At 42.9% G+C, this 21,350-nt stretch overlaps 1 protein-coding gene across 1 annotated transcript in view; it reads left to right on the forward strand.

The window, feature by feature from the left end:
• Positions 1-21,350, forward strand: part of VAT1L (vesicle amine transport 1 like) — a 91,547-nt gene that overhangs the window by 62,817 nt on the left and 7,380 nt on the right. The window lies entirely within an intron of this gene.

A 21,350-nucleotide genomic window follows, 5' to 3' on the forward strand; every position in this document is an offset into this window, starting at 1 on the left:
TTTAAGAAGGATGTGGCCTGCCTTGAGAGGGTTCAGAGGAGGGCCACCCTCCTGGTTGGAGGGCAACTGGGCAGAGGCCCTATGAGGAGAGGCTGAGGAACCTGAACCTATTCAGCCTCAGCAAGCCGAGGCTGAGGGGGGATTTGGTGGCTGCCTACAAACTCATTAGGGGAGATCATGAGCAAATAAGGAGAGCCCTATTCTCCCCAGCAGCACCTGAGGTGATGAGGATCAGTGGCCAGAAGCTGCTGGAGAATAGGTTCAGGTTAGAGATTAGGAGGCACTATTTCACTGTCAGGGTAGCTAGGATCTGGAACCAACTTCCTAGGGAAGTGGTCCTCACTCCTACCTTGGGTAAATTCAAAAAGAGGTTGGATGAACACCTGTCTGGGGTCATGTAATCCCAGCGTGTGCTCCAACCAGTGGCGGGGGGTTAGACTAGATGATCTATTCAGGTCCCTTCTGACCCCAAACTACTATGAAATTATGAAGCTTGTCTTGTGATCCTGCTGGCAAAAAGAGAGAGAACATTGTTAATGGTGCGCCAAACTCAACAACTTTCAAAACACTCTCACCAAAATTTCAGTACAAAACAAATTCATTATTCCCTGGCTGGACAGTGACCAATGCCTCAGGCAGGAGGAAGCAAGCACACCCTGCAATTGGTGGGGAGGGGTTGGGGTGTAAGACAGAAGCTGTTTTCCATCCTCTGCCATCTACAAAATATGGCAGTAACCTAGGTATATGCAGTTTCTCTGAAAGCGATTACACCTGTCCAGGAACCAGGAATAGACCGTTCTTGATAGCTAATACATTCTAAAGCCATTTAGATTATTAAATTAACATAGCTGATAAGATGTGGGTTGCGACACAGCTGATAAGGGATGTTTGTGTGTGTGTTGTTTATGAATCAGGGTTCCTTCTCCCGTGTTAACGGCTAATTAAAAAAAAAAATTATTTTGACAACACAACCCAAATGCGGTTTTATTCATCATCTTTTCTAAGACTAAATAGAGATCAACAATTATACTGTTTTCTGCTTATGTATTTTTTGCCAGGTAACAAATGTTGTATAATCTCTTTTTTAATTAAAAATCCACCTGTGATTAAAGGCCTCTGATGGATATCATCTGATTAGTGCGATGAGTCAGATTTTCACATGGGGCTACAGTTGAGGCGCATACCGTTATTGCTCATTATCAATAATGTTATAATCAACATGGATGTAGCAAAGCTAGTGTTTTGTCAGTAGTGAAAGATACTTCTTTGTATATTCTTTTGTGTCCAGACCAGTCCTGTGTGGCAAAACAGTATAAATGAAATCTAGTCTGATGGTCACTATGTACATTTAATCTTTTTACAGGTAAAATTCACTTACAAAGCACAATCTATCCTTACATTTTGGGGCAGCACAATGCTTTCTAGATAATCCATTGTCCACAGGAATCTGTCCATAGTATTGGCTCTCCAATTTCATGACACAACCTCTGTCTTGTGTGTGTACAGTGTTCTTCCTGTCATGGTTTTCAAGAGCTGGGAGTTTTTTATTCTGCACTGTTCATTGCCATTTTAATGCAGCTAGGCTGATATGGGTTTTCTGAGTCACTTTGAAAAATCCAGTGGCAGGTTTTGGTGATGCTTCCAAAACTCTAGCATGTGAAATTTAGACTATTTCAATGGGCAGCTTGGATGGCTTCCATTCCTTGTTCATGTATATTTTGTATTAAGAAATAAATGATGGAGAATAAATGCCTTTGATATAGACATTGAAAGAGATTCTGTGCTTCAGGATGGTATCCAGGGTGGAGGGTTACCATTTCCATTAATCTCAGTGGGAACTTTTTTATGAATAGTGAAAAAGACATCATGATTCAGCTCTACTGGAATAAGTACATGTTCATGCTGTAGCTTGTGTGCAGAAATAAGACTTGGGAAAGAATGATGCTAGACAAAAGCATTGTAATAGTTATCTCTTAACAGAATATCCTTGGAATTCTGGAGCAGAAGTAAGATTATACTGGAGCAGTAAATTATCATTACAGTTTTGGGCTTTGCAACATAATGCTCCCTAGATAATCCATCGCCTACACTACAAGCATCTATCTTTAGTGTTGGCTGTCTGCAATTCCATACAAAAGACTGAGCGTTTTGGTCATGTCTAATCTAATGTTTTTTCTGTCGGACAGGATTGGGAATACCACAGGAAGATTTCTGTTTCATTATTTCCCCCTTAATTGTTTCATACTGTTCCTGATGTATATTTGCCAGTGGACGTGTTGCGAGTTTTGCATCGGGGTAATTGACTCCAGTCCATTGTCAAACCTATGTTGTGGGATCCATAGGAATCCGTCTCTTTCTCTTGCTCCCTCCTTGTTTTGGGTGTGTGGAGATGTGTGTGCATTTCTGGTAGCAGGGAAGGAGTGGAGGGTTGCTGTTAGGGCTATGCAAAATTTTGGCAGCCGTTTTGTTTTGGAGGTGTTTCAGCCCATTTGCGGGGAAACAAACTCAGGAGAGGGAGGGGGAAAAGAGGTAGGGGAGGACTACTCTGATTTGACATCTGCAGTTGGCCAGTGTCTGCAATCTGTCCCTGAGGTCCCTTCAAATCCCAGTGCTCTGGGGGAGGGACGGCAGCCTGCTGTCATCCCGCATCGAGATCTGGAGGCCCACACCCCCCGGGAAGAGTCTGGCGCAGCCCTCCTGGGGGGGTGACACAGGATGACAGCAGTCTGCCTCTGCCAGCTGGGACCCACGCTCAGCACAGCCCATGCCGAGTGCAGGGAAGACTGGTGCTGCCGCTGGCCCCAGCCAGCAGTGGCAGCTTGCTGCCGTCCCATGTGCAGATCCAGGGGCCCGCAGCCCCCAGGAGGAGTCTGGCACAGCCCCACAGCCCTCCCAGGGGTGTGAGCCCCCGGATCTGCGTGCGGGATGATAGCAGGCTGCCGTTGCCGGCAAGTGATACAAGTTTTGCTTTGAAGAGTTTGAGGTGAAGTTTCACAAAACCCCTGCACCTATCTCCTTGAAACTTGACAGGCTTCCTGCCCTCAGAAGGGAATACCATCCCTGCAATTTTCACCCAAACCAGGCAAGAAATGGCAAAGGTATAGGCATTTTTATGGTTCCCCATTATCGTTATGGCCGAAACAGTGTCGAAACTCCAAAACAGATTTGGCGGAATCAAAACGGGACATTTGATCCAAAACACTGAAATGAATCGCTGTTCCTCCAAAATGCCGAATCCAAACCCTGCTAACAGGGGTGGGAGCTCTGAAAGGAGTGGCCAAGCAATTGCTGCCTCATTGAATTGATACTAATAAACGGAAGGCTAAAGGAAAAACAAATAACCGCATCAGAAAAGCAAAGTTCTGCAACCAGTGAGTAGTATGGTTCCAGTCCAGCAAACTTTGAGTAGTCCTGTTGAATTCTGCAAATACTCACACACCTAACTTTATCACAAAGCATTGGACCACATGCTTGAGGCATATCATAAGTGCTTTGGAGTAACGAACCTCTGCAGAAGGCTTAGGACGTGATGTATATTGTGTTATCTGAAGTTACGCTGATGACAAATGCAGACACCAAGGAGCGTTAACCTGAGCCTGGACAGGCATGGGATTCATAGCCTAGATTTAGTTGACTGCACACTATGTGATAAGTAACTGGTTAGTTTTTCCTCTAGTCTCTCTCTCTGGTTCGTTATATGCTTCTCATGCTTGTAGTAGAAATGTTTTCCCATTCCTTCCTTTCCAACCCACCTTACTGATTTTTTTTTTCAGTATTAAGGAGCTTATGTTGCCAGTAGAGGAGGTAGATGGTAGAAGTGAACCAGTTCTTGCGCTTATCAAGATTGGGAAAAGGGGATACAGGAGTTACTTTACAAATGCACAGATGTTTAGATAAACAGCCACTGGTGAAAAGTTTAGGTAGGAACAAGGAAGTAGCCGTTTGAGTGCATGCATAAAATAGTCGTACAAACCCTTGCCTGCATCCTCACACAAACCACAAAATGTGTACAGGTTGGATAAAGCTGAGTAACTGGTACAAATAACGTAAGTAAGTGAAAGATCCATCTTCAGTCACCTAACTTTTACCAGTAGTTCATACTTCCCTCCTCCTAGGGGATGCTCAGGTTGCTTTCTGTGCAGTTATACAAATCTAAAATATAACTGCAACTAATATAAAACATTGAAAAGCCTCTGTCCATATGTTCTAGGCAAGGTGGCATAACTTTAAAAGACCAACAAGGTCCAGCAGTGCAAGGCAGCATGCCTGTGAGCTGTAGATACCCTACTCGTCCTAAAGATTGAAAGGATGTAGGTTGTGTGTGAGGACATGCGAGTATCGGGTAGAATTACAGATGGAACCCATGGGGTCCACGTGGTCTTTTGCAGGCATTGCCACTAGACTGCTCTGCCTCTGAGGTGGTATATGATATATTACTCTATTGTCTGGAAGCTCCAGTCGTGAACCCGGATACTGTTGTGCTAGGTGCTGTACACACACACAGCAAAAAGACCAGTCCCTGCCTTCAAAGCGTGTGCAGTCTTCACTCTCTAAATTATGTCCTGCTGGATCTGAGCATGTGCAACATGAAACCTGGTAGGATCAGTCTGGATATTTGACAAGGTGGTAAGAAAAACTGACTCTCCAAAAAATAAGAGTTATCTCTAGTGGGGTTTTTTATTCCAACCGGTAGTGTTTTAATACATGCACAGGAACAGACCGAGATGTGCATCAACTCGGATCACCTTGAACTTGTCAGATTCGAGAGGAAATGTAAAGTGTATTGTCAGGAAAAAAGTTTTTTTCTGTCTTTGAGAAGTGTCTAGACGCCTGCAGGACACTCTGTGAAAAGCTGCAGTTTTTGGAAGTGTTTCAGACTGGGAGCGTTCATAGGGCTGTGAAACAACATGATTCAAGAAAGGCTGTCTGATCTTTCACTTCTCTGCAAAGAGGGAACAGTGCTTGCCAGATTCCTACAGAGAAGTCAGCAGACAGAATAGCCACTGCAGGGCTGAGAAGGATGGGGAGTGGGGAGCAAAAGGGTGGAAATCACCAGTGTTCACCTTCAACAGCCTAAGCATCCTAATTAGGAAGCAGCAACAAATCCGCTGGATGCTGCTGCAGAAAGAAAGCAGTAAGCAAAGCGGGGTATGCTTTTAATTTAGCGAGGGGTTTCACATAGCCACATCCTTGTAGTTGAAGAGAATCAGTGACACATTTGTGGCATAGTGGTATATTTTTTTCAAAAAAAATTTTTTTTTTGCAAGAACGCAAGAATAAATTGTTTGGGTAAGATGTAAAAAAAATGATGTCATGTATCTTCTCGCATGGTGCATGTGTTAAATCACTAGATGAACACCACAAGCTTTATAGCCTGTCAAGCATCCTCCCAGCAGATTGGGATGTGCATTTCATAGGAAATACTTTCACCTGTGCCTCAAATATGCATTCAGTTCAGGGTTATTGCTTCGTTCCCAAGTTTCATTTGTCTCCATGCTGCCACAAGTGCTGTCAGTGGAAGTTTTGCCTATGTGATGTTTGTTGTTACAGCCCCAAATAGGCTTTCCTGCCAGATGAGCCTGAACCACAGCTTATGGACCCTGTTGGGAGGGGGTTTCCCCCCAAGCGTGGTTGGACATCCTCATCCAGACAACCCATAAGGGTCACATAGGAGGTGGGACTCAGCAGTTTGTGACAAGGGATGTTACTGTAGGATCGTGTCATCATCTGGGGGATTTGTATTATAAAGGTTCTCTAATCTTACCACAACAGCTATGTCATGGCATGATCTCCCCTCCCCATACTAAGCTGATCTTTCTCAGGCTGGGCTGCTCCTATTTACAGGGCTGCTTTGCGCTGGTGGGGTGGCAACAGGCAGCCGCGCTTGGGTGAGAATCTGGGCTCAGTGCATTCTGGTCGTGGGTTAGAGGTGATATCTTTTATTAGACCAACTAAATAGTAGCAAAAAAGGGGGCTGCTAAGCTGCTGCTACTTAGTCACTGAAGTTAGGGGGTCAGATCATATGATTCTTCTTCATGTTTTCTTGGTATCATTTGGACAAGACCCTTCATTGAATTAATGATCCAGGCCCTTTGCTATAGCACCCTAAATGCTCACTAGGTGCTACTCAGTCCTGCCTCCTTTATGCCCTACATGCATGGGTTGTCCTATTAACTTAAAGTTGCTCTGTGGCAGCTGTATTATTGCATAATTACAAGCCTCTAAGTCTGTTGTTCCATTAGCCTTTTTGCAGGCAAGCTCCCATTGATCTTGGCAGGAGCTTATCAGAGGAAAATCCAGGGTAAAGCTTTCAAGATTTAGCCCTAGAGCTGGAAGATACATGGCTTAATAGATGGCTTTAGTAGCTGGAGGAGGATTTGAGAGACAGAATTTGCCTGTAGCATCCATGTCTGGTCCTTTTGACATTTCCCTTGTTTGGGTCTGTTTTTAGTTTGGCTGTCATGGCAACGCAACACCGAGGCTAAAAGCTGTTCATCGGTACTCGGAGAAAAGGGCTCTCCTCCCTGACAAGCTGGAGGAGAAGGGAGAAGAGGCCAGAGCTGTTCACTCCTGCTTTGCTATTCATAGCTCATTGTAGATGATTTAAAAATGACTCGACATTCACACAGGCACAAGTAGTCAGTGTGAAAGTTCAGATTAGCACTAGCATTAAACAACTCTGTTCAATTAAAATAGGTAAACAGGGAAGATTACTAAATGGCAATAATCTTGCAATATTGGATCTCATAAATTTGTTCTCAGGATTATATGATGCAGTGCCTGTTAAAGCAGGACGCTGGTCTTGACACCCCAGCAGGTCTCTGCCAGTCTTGCATATAAAATAATGCCTCCAAGGATTCAACCCAAATCTATATTGACCCCTATCAGCAATTGTTCTTGTCTCTTGTATTTCAGATTTTTAATTAATATTTGTACATACTCAGCGCAAGGTTTTAGTGTGAAACCCACCTTGGAAGCTGCCTAAGTATTTTTGCATTTGCTCAGACAATTGTAAGCTAACACAATCCATGCCTTGAGTCTTTAAGCTGCTGACATTTTGTCACCATCCAGTGTGTGATGTGTGAAAAATAGCGCCTTGAATTTTCTTTTTTTCCAGCCTTTCTCATTCTCCATCAATCTTGTGAAGTGTTGAGTGCCTTCAACTCCCAATGGAGCTAACCGGATTAGAGAGTTCTCATTAGAACAAATGTAGTAGCTGGGAAAGTTTTTCTGCAAAAGGAAGGAGCAGGGCACACGGATGTATGGGAAAGACTCGGCACTTCAGTGGCTTAGAAATAGCTAAAGCTGTTATCAGAGGATGCTACTAGAAGTGTGTAGGTGTAGTTGTGCTGTTATAAAACACTGAAAAACTGCTCCTTCTGTGGATGGCTTATACTAGCAGAAATGCTCTGTTGCCAATATAGGCAATTCCACTCCCCCACATAAAATAATCTATAGTGGTAGAAACATGGTTTGCTAGTATAATTTTTTTTAAAGTAGAGTTTTTCTCAGCACAACTGCATTGGTCACAAATCACACTTCATTCCCCTATACCAACCTGCACTCACCCTGTATCTGCGTAGTTATATCCCCTGTCTGGCACAGATTTATAATGCAATGTGGCTGAAGAAAGTAAAGCATTCATGTGGACTCCCAAGATGATTTAAAAGCATGGGGTTTTTTTAATTAAGCCAATGCTTTCCAAGGGGATGTTAATCCCGTACATCTTGTTGTATAAATATAGAAGATGTAAACCAGAATTTGTGAGCAGGGTATATACAAACCAGAGAGCTGGACCACAGCAGATGTATGGGAAGCAAAGGGCATGACAATCCATCCTCATCCCCTAAGGACTGCTTGTCCTGTGCATCCCATATGGAGCGTCTCGCAGGCTCCTGCCCTAGCCCACAAAAGCAGTGCTGCGAGTCAGTTGTACGCAGCATGTTTCAGAGGGGGAGTTTATTCTGTGCCAGGCCCCCAGTCCCTCCTCAAGCTTCCCGGGGAAGAGCAGCTGTGCGCTGTCCCTTAGATACGGTAGCAGTCACAAAAGCAGGGGGGAACTTTAAAGGCAGCACCGTCCTTTTGGCTTTTTCTAGTTTCTTTTCATTGTTTCGCAGCAGGGGAGCTTAACCCATAAACCTTCAGTGGTGGAGAGGAGGGGTTTGGAGGTATAGCTTTTTTCCAGTGTAACAAAGAGAAGGCAAAACACTCTCCTGGCCTGAGCAGAGCATCTGCGCTTTGAGTGCAACCTGCGTCTCTTATTAAAGACAACCTAAGTCAGTAATAGACCACAGCCGTGACTCTGATCATAAAAATCAGGTTGCTTTATGGTGCTAATGAATGCTATCATATCAAAGCTTTGCTTAAGGGGTGTCTCAGCTGGAGCAACGCACAGCAGATTCTTTTTCTTCATTACCGCATCCGCGCGGTGCTTAACTAAATATTAACGATATTGATGTTTCTAATTCTACAGGAGAGCGCTGCAGTCTGGCATCTATCAGCCCCTGTTCAAACAGGCTTGGAATAGGACCAGGCTTCGAATGTTAGAGGGGCAAGTTTTATTCAGGTTCTCCCTTCATAAATCTAAACAAGATCTGGTTCATTACCTGTGACTCTTGGGTTGCCAAAGTAACCTTGACTATCCAGCTCCTATTTACATACCACATGACCCTGTCACCATGGAGATCTTAACCATGTGATTCACAGACATCATGCAGTTGCTTGCTTCTCAGACGCACCACAGTTGATGGAGAGAGCAATTAATTGCTGGTAGGGGATGCTCTGATACATGAGTCCTTTTCTGTCTACTGTCGAAAGTTTCTGCAGAGATTCACAGAAGTTTAGGGCAGGAAGGGACCTCGTGAGATCATCGGGTCCAGCCCCCCCTGCTCTGGGCAGAAGAGACTGCGGGGGTCAAATAACCCCAGCAAGATGTGGGTCTAGTCTCCTTTTGAAGAGGGTAGGTGTCTGCACCACCCCCGTTGGGAGTCTATTCCAGAGTCTGATCACACAAACCATGAAGAAGTTTTTCCTTGTATCCAGACTCCTACCACAGTAGCTTAAACTTGTGCAACCTCACTGACAACTGAAATTGTGCATCTAATTGGGAGCAGATTTTTTTTTTCCAGAGGTGTGACGCAGAGGGACGTTTCCTAATGCAACAGCTGGCGCACACAATGCCCGAATGGCAGCGAGGCTCACAAGTAGATATTACCTCCATTCTGAAGAACGGTAAAAATCACAGGAAGAATTTCTCCACAATCATCTAGCGAGTCAGGGACAGACCTGGAAATAGTCCCAAGCTGCTGCTTTAAGTACTTAAAGGGAGAATACTGATAACACCTGCCTCTGACAGTGCTTTTCTTCAGTCATTCTCAAGATGCTTGACAAAGGAGGCTAGTATTATTGTTCCCAGAGAGGAAAGTGAGGCACAGGAAGGAGCAGCAACTTGCTTAGCTTTCCAGTGACAAGACTGAGAAAAGAACTTGAGACTCTTTTGTCCTAATTCAAATGCTACATGCATTGGCAACAGTGCCTGTGCTCGAGTGTTATAAGAATCTACTATTTTTCACCTACCCTCTCTGTGTAGGTAATAGGTGTGTTACAGGGGTTACAAACTCTGGAGTCCTATAGAACATGACCATCTGTCTAGATACATGTGCCATTACCATCATATTGGAGTGTCTCGTGCAAGTTAATGGATTTGTCCTCATCATGGTTCTGGTAAGTTAGGGAATGCCTTATTCAAAGAGGGGAAACTAAGGCAGAAGAGTTTAAATGGCTTGTCCAAGGTCACAAAAGAAGTCTGTGATGGAGTTGTGTATTGCAGACCTCTGGTTTCAGTGTCTTAAGATTAGCCTTTCTTTATGCCATTCTGGGGGGGTGCATGCATTTGAATAATGAGAAGATCAAATGTGTATTTTTACCACAGTCTGCAGCAAGGGACATTTAAATATATTACTTCTGGAAAATCGAGTGCATCTTATGTATCCTTAATTCTTCCTCCTTCTTGGGATCCCGAAGCAGGAAAGTATCTGGGCACAAAGAAAACTATTTAACTCATGAGAAAAGACTTGGTCCTGCCCCAGGCAGTTAAACAAGTTGGGTTCATGATGTTGCAGATCGCTTCTGAGGATCTGAATTTATTTTTGCCATATTTTCACTGTGGAAATAGAAATGTTGCAAGGGGAGGCCTGAGATTAGATAATTGGACATTAGGATTTTCAAAATGCTTACCGCCATCTCTGATCCTCTTAATAAATGAAATGGGCAGTAATAATGTAGAATATGAAATGGGGCATTGCTAATTATTTGTGTAGCAGTAGCAGTCAGAGGCATCAATGACGATCATATTAGAGTCCCATAGGCACCATGCACATACCAATAAACAGACAGTCCATGCCTCAGAGTTTACAAGCTTAGGATGTGACAAGAGACAACAAGTGATTACAACAGACAGTGGGAGAGCAGTAACGGGCTGAGCTGATAATGACTGCAGCAGTCACAGGTCCCTGGCTGCCTAGCCATTTTCAGGTATATTGTAGGCATAACACAACAGGAATACAAAGGTGGATAATGCTACTGATGACCACTAAAGTAGTGGGTTTGCTGATTTTTTTTTTTTTTTTTAATAGGAAAATTGGACTCTGCAGTGCTAACAGCTGACATTGTTGGCAGAGTAGAGTTGGTAGCTGTTAGCATAGTGCCATTGAAGAGATTACAGATAGAGTAAGGTTGAGCCATGAAGGGTCTTAAAAGTGAAGGCAAGAACTTTGTGTGAGGAAGGTGTAGTCCATGGTAGGTGGCAGGAGGGAAATGACATGGCTGGAACGCTGCATCTTCAAGAATATCCATTGGAGCAGAGGTTTGAATGGATAAAGGAGGGCATGGTAATGTCACTTTTGAAAGTAAGAGATGGAGGTTATATAGTTGAGATGTGACATGATATGAGGGCTTTGAAGAAGGGAGTGGGGGGAAGCTGACTTTTGAAGATGGTGCATAAGAAGAAATAGCAAGATTCAGATGCAGAGGTGGTGATGATAGCCAGGCGATGGTCCTGGGTTACTAAATAAATGGTGATATCCACCACAGTGTTCACCTGGAGAGGATGTGAAATTTGCGTTTCCATGTCCTGCCTGGAGGTGGCAACAGCCATCTCGCAAAAATGTGATATGAGTAGATGTGTTTGGAAAACTTGTCCAGAGTCATAGACTGCTCTGAGAACATTGAGACAATTTCTCTTTGGTGCAAATTCAAAATAAAGATGAGGCTAAGTCTTCACCCTGTAGTTACCTCCACCTAAAGGTGAGTATGATTCCTCTCTTCTCCCTGGACTTTTCCCAGCCAGCTCCTCAAGACCCATGTTCACCCAAAGGAAAGAAAGAATGACCAGCATAAAAATCCTCTGCCACCTCAAAGTACATACGCCTTCAAGGAGAATGAGGTCCCTATGGCAGGAGAAATAACCCACATTTCAATTTGAGCCATCAGCTAAGGTTCATTCTTACAGAGGTTAAAATATATTGAATCGTCCCTTTGCACTAATGGCTTCCTTTCCCCCAGTTCTGTTTTCAAAAAAGAAATGTATTTTCTTCTTTTTAATAAGGTCACGTATTGTATTTTTAAGCTGATCACCTACGCTTAGGATGACGCAACCATTTCATTATGTTGTCCCACCAATAAGTGTTTCCGTGGTATGTTGCATCCATTTTTCTCTACTGAGCATCCACATTACCAACATGGACATATAAAATCCCCTACTGTGTTCTGTTGTCACAGTGAGCAGTTTAATGTTTGAATGGTGCTAGTTGGACTTGAATTCATTTTTTGCATATAGCTATCCTCACAATATTTTTAGGTAACCTCCGAATTTTTTCCCGATTCTCAAAGACTAGAGCCACAAGGACTGAAACATTGATTAAAATAATAGTCAAAAGAGAATTTGGAAAGATACGCTTGGAGGGTTAAGTATCATTACTCATTGCTTTTAGGCATGCTGCTCTTACCTTCCACACTGCAAAATGATATGTGAGATAATTAGTCACACACTTTCCATTAAACATTTATTTTGTATATAGCAAATAAATTGCTTTTGTTACACTGTAATGACAAATTAAGATTGCAAAGGAAATGGAATAATGGCAAATATTAATGAGCATCTTAGCAGTGATTTCTGCTAGGTCGTTTTTAAAATGCAGAATAGTGACAAATTAGATTTGAGGAAATGGCAGATAAAAAATTGGAAATTTGATAAAAGCAATACAGGCAGGGGAAGCAGGAATTGGAGTATTTGTTCCAAGTTTCAGGTGCCCATAAGCTGTTAAAGAAAGCATTTGCATTCGGGGTGTTTAAGCACTGCTTAAAATTGAAACTTCCTAAGTAGATATGGTAGTATCAGTGATATTGTAGCCACATGAGTGTGTGTGTTCGGGATTTTTGGTTTTTGTCACAATTTTTTACGGAAATTTTTGGCTGAAAACTGTTGACAGGCAGAAGCGAGAAAGGTGATTACAACAGACCCAGAAGTGGACAGTGAGTGTGTGTGTGGGGGTGTTTTTGTTTGTTTTTTAGTAAAAAAAAAAAACAAAAAAACCCCAAAACAACCCCCCCTCTTGTTCAATATGTCATTTTAGCCACTTCTGCCAAAGACCCTGATCATGCAAGATGAGCTAAATTTGTTGCAAACAAACCACTCATGTAATGCTTATGTTTTAAGAGATTAGAAACGTACAACAGTCCTGGAATTGCACCATTTTAGCATTGCTGAACATATTTAGACACACTAGTTTACAAGCATTTGTTAAAATTCAGTTTGTAGCTTTGTTTTTAATATCTAACCTGGGTTGCTCCAGCTAGTAATGCTTCATGTTCAGTCCTGCCCTCTTCCTTCATATAGAAGCGTATTCCAAATAAGTCTGGAGTGTTGGATATTCAGGCCTTGCTGACTTCAGATGGACAGTCTCAGTAAGATTTATCAACAGTAATGTGGTGATGAGATGCTTCCTAAAGGTGGAATAACTGCAAGGGAACTAGTTCCTTTGTTGCATAATTCTCATCTTACAACTCACAGCAATAAAGTAAAATCAGATTATTACTTCAAGGGTCATTACAAATTCATTATTTCTAATCAGAAACTGATGTAACAAGTCTGACTATAAGTGATCATACTTCAGTTACCTACTTATGAAACTGTCTACAAATGGACAGATATTTATTTTCTATCTGTCGAATTCCAACCTTATTCTTTTGATTGTAACACTCTGACTGAGATCTTAGTTTATTTTAATGTATAATTGCCCTAATTAAATAACAATTGCAGTAACATCATCTCAGATTCCTAGCACTATCTTATTCAATGAGGATAGATAATTTGAGTCTTATACGGTGTATTATCTTTTATTTTTAATGAAAGAAAATTGTTGCAACTCAACAGCAAGGGTCTGATTTGCCATTGGGCATTGGCACAGCTAATGAGACAGTAATAATCTTCCATTGGCCCCAATAGGTACTCCCAGCAGATTTAAAGCACCATAGCAAAAATGAAATGTCTACTGCTTCATTATGTGTATTTAAAAAGCTGTATTGTGCTAGTTGACCACACACAAAATTCACCTGTGGTTTTTTATTAGTGTGACAGTGCACTGGGGTCTTTGTCAATTTGCCCAGTTGAAAATGGCCCTAATTATGGCCTTATTTGAATAAAAAATGTATAATTTTTAAAACCTCCTGTGGAAGCTGTAAAAGTAATAGAGCTGTTTAATTATCGTGCTTTCCATGGTGGCTTTTGATTTTAGCTGGCAGGAAGATGTTAACTAGAGTAATTGATCACACATTGATATTACTATAATTATCTCAAATCATCGGGTATCGCCCACTGTTGGACTACATGCTGTAGGACCCTAGTCCAACATAAGAGTAAATGCATAGGGTCATCTCAGTTCTTGTTCATTACAAAGGGTTTTTTTTCCCCACAACTTCAGGCTGTATTAAGACAAGTGCTTGGACTAGCTGGTGTGTATCCAAAATATTCACCTGTATAAAGGCTTACATACGGTATATGGTGTAGGTAATATTGGAATTCCATAAACTCTCTATGACTAAGGATTATTTTTATGGCTTATGTAGCTGTCGGTAAGTGGTCACCAAGTAATAGAAAGGTTTTGTTAATTAAAAGGCTTGGGGGGTTTTGCTAGCTGCAAGTTGAGCAGCTTCCTGCTCACCATTATGATGTGACAGCATAACTTCAATATTTGCGTCCAGCTGTTGGCACAATCCGTTACTGTCAGAATTCTCATTAGCAATAACATCCGTGCCCAAGGGTAATGAGAATACAATTAAAATATGAATGACCTACAGCAATTGGCAGTCCAATAGGAAAACCAGCAAGCTGTGAATAAGGGTGAAAGGTTCATTTTCTGGGTAGCAAATCATAATGGTTTAGAAAGTCCAATGTTTATTACAAAATCACAGAAATGCAGTGATGAGGGGAAAAAATGCAGCTTGCTGGTCTCACCTGTCTTCCTACTAGTGCTAGATTCTTCACTTCATTATACTTTTCCAAACTGAATTTTTGTGCATCTCGTAGACCATATAAGACGCATAAAAAAAAGGGTTGTTCTGAAACACATCCATCCAACAAAGGGTTTTTCTAAAACACATATTCTGTTCCTAACATAGCATCATCGCAGTGCTCTTTGAGGAAATGTAGAGCTCCAGTATCTAGCAGTACAGACAATGCCAGCTGGTCTATCTCCAAAGTACAGGACCTAACACTTCTGGCCAATCTGGAATACCCCTTACTTTCCCAACTTTCATTTAGGATGGCATCTCAACTTCTTGGGGCGTAGGGGGAAGAAGTGCTGCTTTTACAAATTAAATGCAAGAAACTGGTGCTGTAATCTGTTCCGGAACTTGTTCACATGAAGAAAGAGGAAATCTAATTTGGCAGGAGATGAAAATATTAAATCAGGCAGTTTCCGCAAGCTGCAGTTAAGATAATGGTCTTGGCTTGAATGAAATGTCCTAAAGGCTGGATGGCTAGATCTGTATAGTGGGCATAATTCACAGTGAAATTCATAATTCATGGAGGTTGAAGAGAGCAAACAAAACTCTTTCTATATAAAAATACCAAATAGAACATTCCTCGTGGCTGCTTTTTTTTTTTTTTTTAATGGAGTATCCTAACAAAGGCAGCACGGTGGTCTTGGAAAAGATCTGATACAACTGTCAATCCTTAAACTTCCAAAAAACACATCTGTCCTAAAACCTATTTAAGAACATCCTCTTCCCTGTAATGCAAATGCATTTCTGCCCTTCCTCTCTCGCCAAGGTCTATTGACAGCAAACGTCACTCTTCTAAGCATGGTACGCAATACAGATGGACAGAAATGGCTTTGATCCAATAGCAGCAGCCCTACGCTCTCAACCATGACATCCCCTCAGGAAAATATACGAAGAGGCTCTTTCACCGCATGGCTTCTCTCTAGCAGTAGTTGTGATTTACACACACAACCCCCCACACCCATATTAGGGCCTCATAAAGGTGCTCTGCTTTAAAATGGACAGACTGGGGGGGTGTGAACGAGACAAACAAAGGCTGCTCACATGGCTACAGATCTAACACGGTGCAGTGCTTGTCAGAAGCAATCGTGGTTTAGATTTCAATGTTACCTTGGCCATACCCCTATTGCACAATTCATGTGCATCTTCTCGATCTGAGAGAACAGGAGCATTTTGAAATATCTTGACATAGTCTAGGGACAAACGGGGCATGAGTTGAGAGGGATCTATGGATGTGGCAGCTAAGCTTTTCAGTTATTGCCCATTTTGACCACAATGGCAATGGACCTTAGCAGCATTTTTGGTCTCTCCTGCTTTCTTTCCATCTCTCACTAGTTTTTGAAGCCTTTGTTTTCCATACTAAGGGGTTTTTTTAGGGGGTGATTTGTGGTTTGTTGTGTATGGAAAGGATCAGAGTGAATGGTCTTGTGGACCTTTATCGTTAACATCTGTTATGTGGTTTATTATGGTTGCTGGGTCTTGGACTGGATCAGCGTTTCTCTACTCATGGGTCATGACCCAAAAGGGGGTCACAAGAATATATGAAAGGCTTGTGAACAAACTTTTTAAAATATTCAACCAACTTTAAAAATGGATTCTGCTTTAAAGGAGAAAAACATGGGAAACTGTGGCTTTTCTCTTGCAGGCTGGCAGAGCTCTAGCATGCAAGGGGCTGCTTGAGGCCCCTCATGCCCCATACACTGGCGGGGTAGGGATGGCGGGCAGTGAGTTGGGAGGGGCACTGGGTCAGGACTGGCCATCAGTGTTCACAAATAGGTCCTGGTACAAAAAAGGTTGAGAACCACTGGACTAGATGATCCAATATTCCTTTCCAGTCCTAGGTTCCTATAGTAATCTTTTGACTTCATAGATTTTTATGCTGCAGATGAGCCAGTCTCGCTTAGCGCTCATTAATTTCCAATTCTATCATCAGTGCTGAAATCTAATTGGATGAGGGTGTTACGACACATCCAGTGATTGCACTATGTAGAGAGCTGACCTAGATCGGAGAAATGTACTTGAGCTGCTTCAACATTTATGTGAGCCACAACAAACGTGCAGATTGATTTTTTTGAACCATCCTGGATCAGAAAGTTATTTTTCTGTGTTAATCCTAGTTCTTCCTCTGGCTGAACAGACAGGAGAGAACAACTCCACTTTGGGGTCCATTCCAAATATTATGTCAAGGCAACTGTGTGGATGCAAGGAAGAGCAAAATGGGGTTCTTTTGATTGCTGCCAGTAATTTATATCTCCCACTGTTACCTAGAAGGGCATACTTCAGATTCACAAAGCTTTGTGCTGCTGTGCCCCATCTTGTGTTTTTCCATTCAGAATACAGCAGGCTTTTGAGACCTTTCTGAAGGCAACTGTGGGAATGGCCACCTTTCCTTGTAGGTACGTTCTTTGTTATCAATGGAGAGAGATCTCTGGTCTCTGTACCTCTGTTAGTCCTCTCCAAGCAAAAATGCTCTATCTTTTCCGGTCCTCACCTATTAAATAACATTAATTGAAACCCACACAGGCAGGTCATATGGGACCTAAAGTCTAGCTTGCATAAAAGCAAGCAAAGATTTATATAAATATTTATATGGCTTGCTTACTCTGACGTGAATGAGCAAATAAATAATAATAGGGCAAGATGAATTGACCTCATCAACAAAAATGGGCCTGATTTGATTTTCTGAGATAACACATGCAAATAGCAAACGCAATTGGGGAAAAAGTAATTTAGGACCCAGAGGCACTTCTTCAGGTAGATAAAATTTGTCCTCGCTACAGCTGCAGGAAGGGAAATGTATGGATTAAAATTCAACCTTGATTCTGCATTAGACAGTAGGGCCACTGAAAATTTACATATCGCGCATTCAGCTGAAATGGTTCGGTAAAGAGGTCTTTGCATGATTTTTTTGGTCTGGAGTGAACTTCAGTTGAAATCTAGTGATGTACAGAAGAAAGATACCAACCTGATCTTGTTTTAATTTGGTAAGATAAATGACAATAACAAGACCCTAGATGCAGTAGGAAAGAATGGTTTGGTTTTGCTTTCTCTCTGGACCATGGGGAAATGAGTTATTGCAACCTTGTATTAAAAAATGGACTGTTGGCAGCAATACTCGGTCAATATAGCCTTCTACTATCAAATATATGACAGTGCTATGAAGTCATATACAGTGTAGCAAGCAACTTTGTAAGGGATAGCTAAGGGCAGAATTTGAGCCACTGAATCAGCAAGGAAATTGAAAATGGCACACTCATGTACAGGCTTTGGAGTGTGACATGGTTGAAGCTCTGACGCAAGAAGTCAATGGGCCGATGAGAGGTAAAGCGCTGCTTGTCCTGGTACTGGCTACGGGAGACGACCTAATCGGTGACCTAATGATCAAAGGGAAGCTGGGTGACAGTGACTACAAGCTGATCACCTTCACCATCCGCTGTAAAGCTGGCAAGTCAATCAGCAATACAGAAGTCCACGACTTCAGGAAAGCTGACTTTGACGAGCTCAGGAGGCTTGTCAGTGAGGCCCTAAGGGACCACGACCCAAAGGGGAGGGGAGTTCAGGAAGACTGGTTGCTCCTCAAGGGAGAGATCCTGGATGCACAAGCTAAGTCTGTTCTGTCTCAGAGGAAAGGCAGCAAAAGTGTACAGCAGCCCCCTTGGCTCTGCAGGGAACTAGCGGACCTCCTGCATGTAAAAAGAAAAACCTACAGAGGATGGAGGACTGGATCCACCTCCAAGGAGGAATACTCTGCACTGGTCCGGACCTGCAGGGAACGAACCAGGAAAGCCAAGGCTGCGACAGAACTCCAACTAGCTACAAATATCAAGGACAATAAAAAGCCCTTTTTTAGATATGTGGGGAGCCAGAGGAAAAGCAAAGGCAACATCGGACCTCTGCTAAATCGGATGGGACAACTGACAACCAATGCCCAGGAAAAAGCCAACTTGCTAAATAGGTACTTTGCATCAGTTTTTCACCAGTCCCATGGGGCACCCCTGCCCATTACAGGACGGGAACACCTGGGTGAGGGTGATTCCTTACCCTCCATCAATGCTGACCTTGTGAAGGAACACCTTGAGAGGCTGGATACCTTCAAGTCAGCCAGCCCTGACAGTCTGCACCCCAGGGTACTCAAGAGAGCTGGCGAGCATCGTAGCCCAGCCCCTGGTGCGGATCTTCGAGAGCTCCTGGTGCTCTGGTGAAGTGCCTGAAGATTGGAAGAAGGCTAGCGTGGTGACTATCTTCAAGAAGGGGAAGAAATTGAATCCGACAAACTACAGGCCCATCAGCCTGACCTCTATTCTGAGGAAGGTCTTAGAAAAGATTATCAAAGAGACCATTCTTAATAGACTGGCCAGTGGCAACATCCTGAAGGATAACCAGCACAGGTTTGTTGTGGGTAGGTCTTGCTTGACCAATCTTATTTCCTTTTACGACCAAGTGACCTATCATCTGAACAAGGAAGAAGAGATTGATGTCGTATATCTTGACTTTAAAAAAGGCTTCGATCTGGTGTCCCATGATCACCTCTTGGCAAAAATGGCCAACTGTGGCCTTGGCTTCACCACGGCCCGCTGGCTGGGGAATTGGCACTGTGGTTGGACCCAGAGGGTGGTGGTTGATGGAAGTCAATCGTTGTGGTGCCCTGTAACCAGTGGGGTCCCTCGGGACTCTGTCCTTGGGCCAACATTCAACTATTCAACATCTTAATGATGTGGACATTGGTATCAGAAGCAGACTGGCCAAACTGACCAACGACAGCAAACTGGGGTAAAGCATCCACACCTGAGGATAGTAGAGTGATCCAGGCTGACCTTGACAGGCTCAGGAGATGGGCAGATGAGAACCTGATGGTGTTGAACACTGAAACATGTAAGGTTCTCCACCTCGAGAAGAAAAACCCGCAGCATGCTTATAGGGTCAACAGTACTATGCTGACCAGCACTACAGACGAAAAGGACTTAGGGGTCATTATTGACCACAAGATGAACATGAGCCTTCAATGTGATGCTGCAGCTAGTAAAGCGAGCAAAACACGCCACACGCATGATCAGGTCAGGAAAACAGCCCTTATGATGAGAGACTGAGAGCTATGGGACTCTTCAGCCTGGAAAAGCACAGGCTCAGGGGCGATCTGGTGGCTGTGTATAAGTTTATCAGGGGTGCTCACCAGAATCTGGGGGAACGTCTGTTCACCACAGTGCCCCAAGGGATGACAAGGTTAAACTGTCACAAACTCCTTCCGGACCGTTTCAGGCTGGACATGAGAACTTCTTTACAGTCAGAGCCCCCAAGGTCTGGAATAGACTGCTGCCAGAGGTGGTTCAAGCACCTACTTTGAACACCTTCAAGAGAAATTTGGATGTCTCTTGCTGGGATCCTATGACCCCTGCTGACTTCCTGCCCCTGGGGCAGGGGGCTAGCCTCGATGATCTTCTGAGGTCCCTTCCAGCCCTAAAGTCTATGAAATCTCTTCAAACTTTTTTTTTTGATACTCTAAATAACTCCATCTGGATCCCATCTCCATTGTTTTTATAAATTGTACTGTTCACCTTTCCTCTTGCCTGCTGTTTGCATTTGCAAGCTACTTCAGGGTATCCTAGAAATGCATATGAACCTTCCCGCAGAATCTTAATACTGATATCGTGCATGAGAAAAATGCAGGGAAAGCATATTTTCTCAAATTTGCTTCACTAAACGTGAGAGGGTGCAGAATCTAATAAATGTTGTATACCCGGGTTTCAGCATATTTCTGGTTACAAATTTCAACTGCTAGGCAAAGGTGTGTGCTGATTTCTTCAATTCTGTCCTGTTCATTTGGATTATTTGCATCATACCGTAACCCCTCAAAGACTAGCTTTCGCTAATAAGCCCTTAAAAAATAAGGTACTACTAAGAGACTGTTACATGATCTGAAAAGAATACAGTATTATCTAAAAAATTCCTAGGCTCATAGGACAAAGTCTTTGCATTATTGAAAGCCTTTTAGGACAATTGGGCTTACTGAACCCTATGCAATTAGTTGATAAAAGTCATGATTTTATCATTTTATGCAAACAGTTATAATGTTCACATTCCACCCTCCAGTCAAAGGGTCTGGACTTGCAGAAGGTATGGGATGGTTCCCAAATTAATTCACAACACTGTGATAAGGTGGAAAGTCTTGGGTTTATAGTACTTTTATCATTACAAAATATGCATGTTCAACAGGATTGGTTCGGGGGGGGGGGGTAGGTCCAGTCTCTGCTAATTTAGGGTCCGTTTGCCAAAGTTCTGTTGTGAAGCTGAACTCTTTGGTGCCAACTTTCCAGCATAGGGCTGGCAGTCGTCATGGGACCCGAATGCCATCATGTTTAAATAGCTCAAGCACCTTTTAAAGATCCCAGCCAGATGCTAAAGTCAAGCACTGGGACCCTCTCTAGCCTGCTTCAGGATAGTAGGAGATAGACTTAAAATACTTACGTGCTTAAAATACCTACTAAATCTATGCTGTAGATGGCAGATCTTATTAAAATGGAATTCTCTGTTTTACTTTTTCCTCAACACTTCCAATTATGTTGGCAAAATATGAAGTGCTGATGATATGGAATAACCTTTATATGCAGTGTTCACAGTTTCTGAACACTGAAGTGAGGAAACGCTCTGTCCTTTCCAGTCCTCACCTATTAAATAACATTTTCTCTCTGTGCATCAGATATCCCGGTAAAGAGCACATGCGCACGCACAATATTCCATTTCATCAACACGGGGCTCCCATGAGTCCTGAAATTTCATACATCCAAATGAACCCC

This window comes from Alligator mississippiensis, chromosome 10, assembly GCF_030867095.1.
Source record: "Alligator mississippiensis isolate rAllMis1 chromosome 10, rAllMis1, whole genome shotgun sequence".
Classification (NCBI taxonomy): Eukaryota; Metazoa; Chordata; order Crocodylia; family Alligatoridae; genus Alligator; species Alligator mississippiensis.